The sequence below is a fragment of the Petaurus breviceps genome, unplaced genomic scaffold, assembly GCF_028583685.1.
Source record: "Petaurus breviceps papuanus isolate PSGF00001 unplaced genomic scaffold, PetGlider_PUasm1.0 90700, whole genome shotgun sequence".
Taxonomy (NCBI): domain Eukaryota; kingdom Metazoa; phylum Chordata; class Mammalia; order Diprotodontia; family Petauridae; genus Petaurus; species Petaurus breviceps.
Window position 1 is genome coordinate 6,989,158 of NW_027187315.1, and position 12,040 is coordinate 7,001,197.

The 12,040-nt window shown below is 38.1% G+C and overlaps 1 long non-coding RNA gene across 1 annotated transcript; it reads right to left on the bottom strand.

The window, feature by feature from the left end:
• Positions 1-6,882: 6,882 nt before the first annotated feature.
• On the bottom strand, positions 6,883-12,029 carry LOC138144433 (uncharacterized). Its single transcript, XR_011163951.1, has 2 exons — positions 10,622-12,029; positions 6,883-8,547 (listed from the first exon to the last, which is right to left on the bottom strand). It is a non-coding gene; the product is annotated as an uncharacterized lncRNA (long non-coding RNA).
• Positions 12,030-12,040: the final 11 nt, after the last annotated feature.

Sequence of the window (12,040 nt, forward strand, 5' to 3'; positions counted from 1 at the left end):
GGAGTATTTGCATTTTAACCAGAGCTCTTCAAGGCTACAGAGGAATGAATTACTAATGGAGAAAGTCCAAGGACTGACTAATATAATCCATAAGTGGTGCCATCAGGCAAAGTGCAGCTAGGTGACACAGTGGATAGAACACTAGGCTTGGAATCAGGAGGACTCACCTTTATGAGTTCAAATACGGCCTCAGACACTTACTAGCTGTTTGACCCTGGGTAAGTCACTTAACCCTGTTTCCCTCAGTTCCTCATCTCTAAAATAAGTTGGAGAAGAAAATGGCAAAACCCTCTAGTAGTATCTTTGCCAAGAAAATCCCAAATGAGGTCATGAAGAATCTGACCATGACTGAAAAATGGCTGAACAAACACATAAATAGAGGATTACTCCCTCTAAGAAGGTTCCCACTTTTGGAACAAGGACATATCATGTTTTCCTAACTCCTCCATTAGCCATTCCTACCGTAGGAGCTTTATTCTCCCTTAATGTCTCTATTTACCACTTGCCAGAGAGATCAACTCTAAAATAAAAGGGGAAAATGAGAGAAGTGAGGTTGCCTCTAGGGTGGAAGAGAATCATACTACTTTTACCAAGCTTCTTTATGTCACCTAACTACATTTCCTCAAGACTTACATAGTATAGTTCCTTATCAGCAGGAATTGGAAGTACAGTTGTTTCCAACTAAGAGGTTCTGAGAGACCATGGAAAATGGAAGCCTCGCAAAATAAGGGAAGCCTAGGAACTTTTGTCTTTTGAAAGAAAAGATGATTGGGGTGGACATCAGCAGTTATCTGATGGCAAAGAAAATAGTTGCTACCCACAAAATGACTATAATCCTGAGCAACTGGGGGCTTGGGTTCACTGACCCCCTTAAGAAGTTATTGAGCCAAACAAAATTTGCTATTTGCCTGACTATCTCTTTACCAAGCTGTGAGATGTAGTGAGGTTATCCTGTTGTACCCCCCCCCCCCTTCCTGTGTCTCAACTCTCTTAAGAGACTACCACTCTATTTAAACATTGTTTATTTTCTGTCCATACTTTTTATAAGGAGTTATGATTCCAGATAAAGATAAGCTTATCTTTCTCATGTTCTTAGCCAGTGTTGGCTATGAAGGAGTGCAGCATGCAAGGAAAGGAAGGCCAAAAGGAACCTGAAACCAACTGATTTAGACTTAGCACTGTGTTGGGGCCTGTAGCTCCTCTTTGGGTTTCAGGCAGCTTCTCTGAGTTCATATCTGACATAACAAGATACAGAGCAATCAGCAATATGTGCTGATCTCATCTGTAGTCAGGGAACCCTAACCCCTAGGAAGTGCCAAGACACCCAGTCTGTGTGTTGTCATGGAATTTACCCTGTTACCTTGAGACTAATCTCTGAGACTCAGGGTAAGTGCGCAGGAGTACACAAGCTGTTTTGGACACAGCCTCCTTATTTCTCTAATTGGCTGAAAGAGTGTGAGTGAGTGAGTAATCTAACACCCTGTAAGGTCCAATATGCATCTGGACTTTCCTTTGAATGCTCTTATCTCTTTCCCTCCCCCTGCCTGAGGAGAGAGAAGGAGAAAAGAAAAATATTTTATTTTATAGATTATATGATTGTTATATTAAGTCATAGAGTATAGAAAGAATATCAGGCATAAACTATTTGCATTAAAAAGTGTGAACAGAAGTTTTAAGATCTTTAAAAGTTTGAAAATCTCCTCCTCTTCATTCCACTCTGGCCAAGTGGAGTGAGGAGAAGGTGATAAGAAATAATAAGGGAATTTTCCCCTCATATCGAAGGAGCATACAAACAAGCATTTCTTGCCCCATGTGTTAAAAAAAAAATCTGTGTATCAGAATGAAACTGCAAGTCAATTGAATTCATGTAAAAAGTATCACTCCTAATTTGATGCTAAAGATAAGTCAGATTCATTTTACTATTTGGCATTTAGGCAAATTAGGATATTTTCTAAGATCTGATTCAAAAAACATGAAGCTTTGAGCTCTAGTAGGGGGGAGAAAGAATACAGCGCCATTTCTGACTCCCTTTTTGCTGGAAGGATCAAATCTATCACTTTCAAAGAAGTCTTTAAGGAGTGGACACATAAATAAAGTTTATTGAAGTAAAAGCTAAATCAGCTGAAAACATTTTACAATAATTTATTAAAGTCCCTCATCCTAGATCAAAAAGAAAAATAGAGAGTGCTGAAGAATAATAAGGAATTTTAGTTACCCTCCCAATCTGACTAAATGGCAAAAGCATGATAAATTTATAAGGGACCCCACTAGCAACAACCCTGTGCAGTAAGGCCCACACTTTTAAGCAAGCAGATGAACCTCTCCATTTAAAACCCCTAAATACACAATCAGGCTCTGCATCTATGAGGAGAGGAGAAAAAATCTCTACAATTGATTAGCCCAATTTTCTATCAATAATTTTTGCAAGTGATGATTTGGAAATACAATCAATGCCACAATGTCATTGTGTTGTTATGGTCTTCCTAAATTAGAGTAACATTCTTTCATTTAAAAAATTTAGGAATCATTCTAAGCCAGAAAACATGTTCAAAAAGCAAATTTTTATATGAATTTTATTGGAATTAAAGATAAAGAACTTGTTTAAAAACAGTTATGTCACTGACATCTTATATGTTTATATATGCCATTAGGAAATCAGGTATTTATTTACACCTCTACCTGAAGTGAAAAAGGAGATTACAAATAAAAGAATTTGATAATCAGTTATTTGGAACTTGTAAGATTATTGAGTTATGCTGAAAATTTAAAAATTGCTAATTGATTACTGTATGTGGAAAGGAGAAGACTGGTGAAAACTATATTTGGATTAATTCTACTCATTCACACCATTCTTCCTGCATGTATGAGATTTGATGAAGCAGGGGCATCACCTCCAGCACCTCCCTAAAGTCCATCTCAGTTATTCTTATTTTGTAAAACTGCCAAGGAAACTGAAACTGTCTGTAGAGGCAAGGTCATTTAGCCTGAGAAAGGAACTTGTTTTAGTTATGTTGTTCCTAAGCAATGAATCTAATTTGCTAAGAAAGTTGCAAAATATTAAAAGGATTTCTAATAATTGAGAAAGAAAAACATTAAATGAAATTCCTTATGTAGGAGAAACCTAGTAAATCTTTATTGTTTATTACAGCTCCATAGGAATCAAATTAACGTATAATAGGATATGAGTTGTGATTGGTGAAAAATTGCTACTTAAAATAAAAAGCATTTAATATCATAATTAATTCATATCTTATTTTTTCTTTCTATAGCAAAATTTTTGTGATCAGAATAATGAGTCAGTAAAAGATATAAACTCTTTTGTGTTAGCTTTATGGGAAATACAATACTATTTTTTATCAAGAATTAGAATATATACAGTAACATACAAACTACTTAGGCTCACTTTATAATGTCTCCATTGTTAATAATAATAATATCTTTTATAAGTACTTTGATCAGCTTCTTAATTGTTGCCAATATAAAGATTCAATTGGTATAACTTTTTTTAATTAAAAACTTTGTGATATTTAAGAATTCTGCAATAGTTTGTCAATAAATACCTTGAGAATCTATGTTACTTATGTTACACCAGTTTGGTTTAAATGAATCTCACTCTTAAAAGTTTTGTTTTTGCTTTTAGGATTTCCAAGGCAACTTGTAGCTAAGTTAAAGTAAAGTAGAACAGATTTTGCTATTTTGATTCCAATATATAGTCATTCCATGGCCTAGGCAAGAGTTAAAGTAGTATCTGAGCTTATTATAAGTAAAAGATTCAATTTCTGAAATATCTCTTTCTTGCAAAGTGAATATAATCAGATGATAAACAAGCTTTGTGTAACAAGGATGTAGGTCTACTATTCAGTTGTAAAGTTCTAGTCAGGAACTTCTTTTGTCTATCAGCTTCCTGGAAATACAAGCTAATTAATTCTAATTATATTAACATTAATTCTAATAATGAAAAGGTTATTAATATTCACTTTACTTCTACCCACTAGACACAGCTTTCTGATATGCTATTATTGTTAAATGATTTTTTCTTTTCCCTTAATATTGAGTCAGGTAACAAATATTTTGTATACACATGCCAACACATATTGATACTGCTAAATTTGAACACACTCAGAATACAGATCTTTTTTAACCTTTTTCAGAAGTACAAGCTCTTATGACATAGAGGCCACTACCTATATTGCAATTCATTCTTCATTTCCTAGGCCTCTTTATCTAAATATTGTGACTATTAATCAAAAGTTCAAGTTTCTCCAACTTTTTCCCCCAATATTCATAGAACTATATTAGCTTACTCTTATTTTGATCAAAATACATATACTCTATGTAACCATATATTATAGTTTTCTGCTTCTATGGGCATTCTGACACAATTGAATGCTGATAATGTTCCTGCCACTAACAGACTTATTTCAATCTTTCTGTGATCATTTTTAAAATAATATTAATTACAGGCATACTCCTTATAATAAAGATATTACAACCTAGTTGCTAAAATAAAAAAGGGGGAGCAATTAGCTGTATTAGCTACTGCTTTATATACCCAAAATACATTAGCTAAATAAAAACATTGCTAAAAATGAGTATACACCGGCAGTAAAACAATGTGAAAAGTGAATACTCCCCAAAATGAAGGTAATGTGGAATTTATTACTGTGGGGGTGAGGCTGTGCTTACATATTTTCCAGAAGCTGGGGAATGACCAGTAAGGGTGCCAGAAAAGAAATGTCAGGGTATGTACTCCGAATCACCCAGAAAGATGAAAAAGCTCCAGCAGCAGAAGAAGAACTTACAGAGACAGAACATGGGAATAAAGAAGAAGAGGTCTCCTAATGCAACCAAAACAAAAAAAGCTATGCCCCCATGGGGGCAGATCAAACATTTTTATATCCACCCAAAGAACTGAAAAACCTGTTACCCCAGGATTTGTGTTTCTTGCTGTGATCACTCTGCTTTCTATACAAACCAAACTGGTTCCATCCTGATTTATGTTTCGAGACACCTACCCCTGTTGCATCACTTGTTTCATATAGAATTGTAATTGTGACTACATGTATTTGACCCCCTCAAGCCTTCCTTACTTCTACTGATGTAAATCATTTACAGATGATACAAGTCCATACTATAATTTATTGGAATAAACACTGTTTTAACTGTATTCTCAAACTATGTGTTAGTGTTTATGATGTCATACTTTGTAGTAGTACCCTCTTTTGATTTCAGACTTCAGGGAAACCTGCACAAAAGTGATTTCTTTACTTTTTTAATCATGGGACTAATTGCAACTGTATCTTCTATTCTCCTCCAATGTACTTATGGATACACCTGCCTGTGTATGACTCCTCTGTATGGAATAATGTTTGCATTCATTGTACTCCTGCTCTATGTATATCTAGAAGGGATTTGTACTATTATTTTATCTACTATGATTGATGATTTCAACCACTGTGTCTTTGTATTTAGGTAATAAGTTAAAGTAGAGAATTTCAGCAAAAATTAGACACTTTAAAGGAAACTAGAATTTGTGAAGGACAAGCTAGCAGAAACTGAGTTTTGTTGAAGTGTGATTATGAATTTCATCCTATTTGTGTTATACCCCTGAAATATAATAGGTCTAATTATGATTGGCAAAAAGTTAAAAATTGTTTGTTAGGGATTTTTAGAAATACCTCCATAGGAGTGGATTTGGCACAATTTGATAAATTGATTTCCCGTATCTATGAGGCCTCCCTGGATCAAATTACGGTGGACAATTTGGCATGACAAATTTAGGGCATATTTACAGAGTTAAGTCCTTTAAGTCCTTTGCATTAGCTATATACATACATACATACATACATACATGCATACATATATATATACATATATGTATGTATATTGCTTTCACCCCTTCTTCCTCTGGTTATATTGTATCTCCTTGAGATTTGCATTGTGAATTATATAGTAGGTATTTTTAAATGAACACTCTATGCCTGGCAAGTGTCACCACCTTGTTATCCTTTTCCCCATGATTTGTGAATACTATATAATATGTAATTGAATGGCTTTTTGTTTATGGTAATTATCCCCTTGTCTGTTGTCCTCTCATGCAGACTTCCAAAAAAAATCCCATGCCTTGCAGGACTCATAAGATTTGGCGCTCTGCACCTAAAAGGAAGTGGAACTTCTTGGGTCCTATAGCTCCTCTTTGGGTTTCAGGCAGCCTCTCTGAGCTCAGGTCTGACATAACAAGATACAGAGCAATCAGCAATATGTGCTAATCTCATCTGTAGTCAGGGAACCCTAACCCCTAGGAAGTGCCGAGGCACCCAGATTGTGTTCTGTCACGCAAATTACCCTGTTACCTTGAGACTAATCTCTGGGACTCAGGGTAAGTTCGCAGGAGCATGCAAGCTGTTCTGGACACAGCCTCCCTGCTCTGTGATTGGCTCCCCCTACCTTCCCTCATGAGCTGTCCATGAACTCTGCAAGTGCACTTTGGAAATTTAAGGGCTGAAGCATGAGGGAGCTAGGGGAGAGGGAGAGATATAACAATATGCCTGTCCTGCCAATAAAGCTGTACCTCTTTCCATTTCCACTGACTTGATTTCTCCTTTATGAGAGAGACCATGCAGGATGTGGCTGGGTGCACACCAAGGGCCAGGAAACAGAGGTAAGACTCAGCTAGAAACCTTGGGGTCACAACAGCACTGAACCTGTATTGACTGCACAAAGAGGGGCTTCAATAGTCTAAGGTAAATGATTGGCCCTGGGTCACATGTTTTGATCATCTTTTGTGGGGGGCTATTGATATCCCGTCCTCTCACTTACCCATAATAAGTCTTCGGTCGTCACCGGCCTCCTAGGAGGAATTACCAGACAGAGCACCCGAGGTTTGCAGGAGTTGTTTATTCAGGCTCAGCTACATCGCGACTGCCCTGAACTTCCGCATCAGGGCAACTTATAGGTACATATAGCCAATCATCTTCTACAGCTCTATTCATTACCTTTTAAGGTCATACATCAAGCAAGCAGGCACTAGCCCATATACCATTACTTCCTGGCCCCCAACATCTCCCCCTTTTTGTTTAATCAGGATGCTTGTCTGGTACAGCCTTAAGCAGTGCAGTTGCAATAACCTGAATTTAGCAGACCCTGGCGGCAGTAGGGGAATGCGGGATGTTCTGGCTTGGGTCATCTCCTGATCCCTGAACCTTACCCGTCCTCGGTAACCCAACGCCCTCGGGCCCTGTCTTAGGCGGCCGGGTCAGGAGAGGTTGCCCGTCATAGAACGGATCCCGTCTTACTTCAAGGGCATTACATGTCTTCCATGGAAGCCAGCCATACTTGAGGGTCTGCTCCTTCCTCAATGGCCATAATGGCCTTTTGTGTGAGCAACATATATCCTTGTTGTCTTCTCTGCAATCGGCAGAGGTACCAGACAAGCAACCCTATCGTCAAGAGTAACACCATACTTGACACCCCCAAACCTCCCCAAGAGGCAAACCATTGGGTAATGTTTTGGAACCACTCAGTCCATGCTGATAATTGGGGACCAGATATGGTGGTAGAATTCAATACAACTATAGCATGTCTTAATTCATTTAACTTCAATGTAAACTGCTTATTCCATGTCCCGTTTAAAAATGAACCCAGAGTATAGGACAGATTAGCTGCCCTAGAATATCTTTGGTACGGGGCGGAGGTCACACAAAGACCGGTTGGGTGCCATTGGCACCCCATGAGACCCATTTCCATTATGGCATCAATTTGCTCTTGCTGAGATAAGAAATTCTCATTACCTTTAACCAAAGCCGTGGTCCCTACTGCAGTGGACCCGGCAATACCAAGTTCTAAAAGCAGAGGTACAAGTATGGGGGCTCTTTTCTGTCTAGGCAAATTTGCATGCTCTCGCCCACCCTCACCGGAATAAAAGTAAGGAGAGGGGGCCTCAATGCATAGACAAAGGGCAGAGCTGACCAAGGGGAGCATGTGAATAGACAGTTTAGATAAGACTTGGGCCAGGTGGTTAAGGAGACAAAAGGCAAGGATAAAGGAGGGTGTGGGCCAGCCCTGGCCTCGATTACTTAATCAAGAGATTAAGTAAGAACAAAAGGGGTCAAAGGGTGTTGCCTAGGTGGAATGGGCAGAGTCAGAGGTTGGGAAAGGAATTTTACAGATAACAATTTTACAATACAAATTGCAGTTTCAATTTCACAGACTGGTTTCACAAGTTGGTTTCACAAATTGACCTAGACCCCAGGTACCCCATCATTCCCCCCTTAAACAGATGACACCCGAAATCATTTGGGGGCACAGGACGATGATCTCAGCCTCCCGAGCTACTTCCCGCTGGGGAGGGGCGAAGAGCTTTCCCTGCCTCTCAGGGTATCATCGTTCAAGGGGTGGGGTCCATAGCCAAGGTCCGGAATTCGGCCGATGCCAGGTCCAAGGGGTGATGGGTAACGACTTCAGGCAACGGTTGATACTCAGCCGACAATGTTCCCGGCAGAAGAGTCACCTGCCAGTGAAGGGTGCTGAGCCTAAAAAAACACAAATCTAGCAAAAAGATTAGACAAACAAGGGCCAAAAAGGAGTAAGAGAAAATTGACCAGAAGTGGGGTGAGTATGGGCTAGTATAACCCATTACTCAGACTATTTCACTGTCCTTCACATTTTCCCATAGAATAGGCCTTTCAAAATCCCACTAGAGATTTAAAATTTCTTCTAAAAGTATTTTCCCTTCTTTAAAACAGTTCAAGACTCATAAAACTTTTAGAATGATCTTAAGCAGTTTGCATAACTTTCTGTACATGTTCTAATCTTAGATAAAATAATATTAGATTTTCCAGTAGGCTAACACGAAAGAGCTCACATCCTTTACTGACTCCCTGCTCCGATCATAGAAACCTGCTATAGAAGGAAAAAAAAACAGGGACCTGTGACATTCCAAATATGACAGGATAGAACATCCTTGATTCTGTTTAAATTCAGGTTAGTTACAGATATCCAACCATGCAGTATCCATTCCACCTCAATGCTAGACTCAGGAATAGGTGGGGAACATTCCTTTTCAAAGGAACCCCATAGGTGTTTGTAAAGTCAAATCTCCCATCAGGTTTATAAATCATTGCCCTAATAGATTTGCATCTACTGCCCAAGATTCCTCATCTTTCTGTAACTATGCTTAATCTGATCTCACACTAAAATTTCCGTTCTCTCAACTAAAGTGTCTCTGATTTAATCCCAACAATTAATTCAGTCAATGGCATTAATACCCAATTATACTTTGAAATACACTGGGATCCCTATGACATATACACAGATATAACTTTTCTACAGAAACTTTATAATCCCAATCTCAGTCCATGGGATAATGATTCAATATTGCATTTGTATTCTTATTTCCTTTTCTTCTCAAATATGATTGAGCTATTAATTATAAAATCTAGTTACAAATCTTTCTGTCTTTCTTAAAACTTCCTCACACCCTTCTCAACATACTTAAACCATCTGATACAAAGGTATCCATACCACTATTTAGAGACAGGAGGGGCTTGGAAATCCCCATTTGTCCCCAAACCTTCTTATCTTAACATCAATCTACTCTCATTAAGTTGCAATATACCACAAAGATTTGCCAGGACTCATATACATAAGGGATTCCCTTTAACATCTTTCCCTTCACAATTTTCTGAGATTGTCCTGGTAAGGCCAATTGTTAGAGATCCTTTTTACTCTTTTTTACATAGACTTTGCTGCTTCTCAGTAAGTCAAGCTTATAGTTTAGGAGCTTCATACAAGTTCGCTTTCCCAGGTAATTTTACAACATTATACAGTAGTAGAGGGACTGTTCTGAATGAGCAGAACTAGTCAGTATAAAGTTGTCACAGTTTTAGGTTTTAGCATTAAAACAGTAGCCCAATAACTTAGTTAACAGTCTTACAATTTCAAACAATCTTAACTGAAACTTCCTTTTAAACAAAGATAGACTTGGAAGCTTAAGATTTTCCCAAATTACAATACTCCAAAACTTTAAGAGAAACTGCTTTTCATACAGCATAGATAGTACAGATGTTTACCAGTAATGATATCATCTCAAGTTTGAACTCCGAAATAGGAACAAATGAATTACCAATCTGATGACCTTAACACTCCACATGAAGTTATACTAAACTAAAATCCCCCCCCCTTTTTTTTTTAATGCCATACAACCAATCAACTTATAATCACTGCATATTTCCAGAATAGCTAAAAAGTTAAATGGACAATCAGCTATCACAGTAAATATTGGCAGTATTGTTACTACTTGTTTGTATCCCAAATATAAAAGCTTTAAACCATCAGATATTATAACATAAAGAATCCAATTCACATGAAAATAACATTATAACATAGGGTTAGCAGAACTGATAAAGTAACATAGCTAGTTTTACACAACTTTTTCTCCATCTTTAGTTTCAACAAAATTCAGATTGAAAACTGCTTTGTCACTCAATTTTTACAGTATAAGAGGACTTTACAATTTAGATTTTACAATTTAGAGATACCATAATAGAACAATTACATTATGACATTAATTGCATTTCCGATTCATCACATACCAAAATTATTGATAGAAAATTAGGCTTACCAAGTGCAGAGGCTTTTCTCCTCTCCCCACAGTTGCAGAGCTTGGTTGTGGTCCCCGGGATTTGAAAGGAAAGAGGGTCATCTGCATGCCCCAGGGGCCCTTAATATAGCTGCTATGCCTCCCCCCAATGTTTTTAGCTGTTCCAACTTTTACTCCAATAAATTTTGTGTCCACTCCTTAGAAACTTCTTTGAAAGTGATAGCTTTGACTTCCCTAGCAAGGGGAGAGGGAGTGGCGCCTACTCCCTTATCCCAGTTCTAGAGAACCCAAAAACCTCACCTTATGTATCAAATCTTGGAAAATATTCCAATTTGCCTAAATGCCAAATAGTAAAATGAATTCCAACTTTTCTTTAGCATCAAATTAGGAGTGACACTTTTCAAAGATGACCAGAATGCATTCAGTTGCCTTTTAGTTGCATTCTGTTACACAAAACTTTTCTCTTTTAGGTGAAGCAGGAAATAGTTAAATGTTAATCTACCTGCCTCTTTGTTCTGAGGGAAAAGATTCCCTCCCCCTCCCATCACCCTCTCCTCACTCCACTTGGCCAGAGTGGAATGAAGAGGAGATTTTCAAACTTTTAAAGATCTTAAAACTTCTGTTCACACTTTTCAATAGCAACTAACTTATACCTATCTTAACTTCCTACCCATGTTCCTTTCTTTGCTACATGCTTAAACTTTCTTGCTTTTACTACTGTCTACTCTTCCTGTTGGACTTTGATTAAAGCCCCTTTAAAATCATATACATACTTTATTTCTTTCTAATTCCAACCTAACATTTCTCCTATACTCTTTCACTTGCATTTACCATCATATAACCTAAACAAGACAACATTTTGCTCTCCTTCTCTCCCTTTCCAGCCTGCACTCAGCAGCAGGGGAAAGAAGGAGGGAAAGAGATACAGCATTTCAAAGGAATGTCCTGCAGTTGCAGCCAATGGTACAGAACTTTTCTAAATTAAATTTGGTCACAGACTCCCCATATCCAGAGGCCCGTTTCTGGAAGTCTGAAGTTGTCCAAAAGGCATTTCAAAGGAGTACACGGGCCGGCTGTGGATGACCCTTGGCCCATAATGGACCTGATGACTGGATAGGACAAACAAAGACACAGAAGGGACAGAACACAGCAGAAACACAAGATACGACACGTAACAGTTCTGTGCACAGTACCAATCACTCAAAACATGTACCACTCATTCTAAACAAGCAACTAAGTGGGACTCGAACCCACAATTTAATCACCTAAACCAGAAAGAGTAATTAGGTGGGACTTAAGGTGTTATCTATCTGCTTCTTAAAAGTGATCGGGCCTCCGGCAAGGTTGAAGGGAGGAGGACGGCTTCCTTCCACCCATTCGGCAGCCCAGGCGTCCCCCTCCCATGTAGGGACTTCCTCTTTTTTTTTTTTTTTTTCCTGC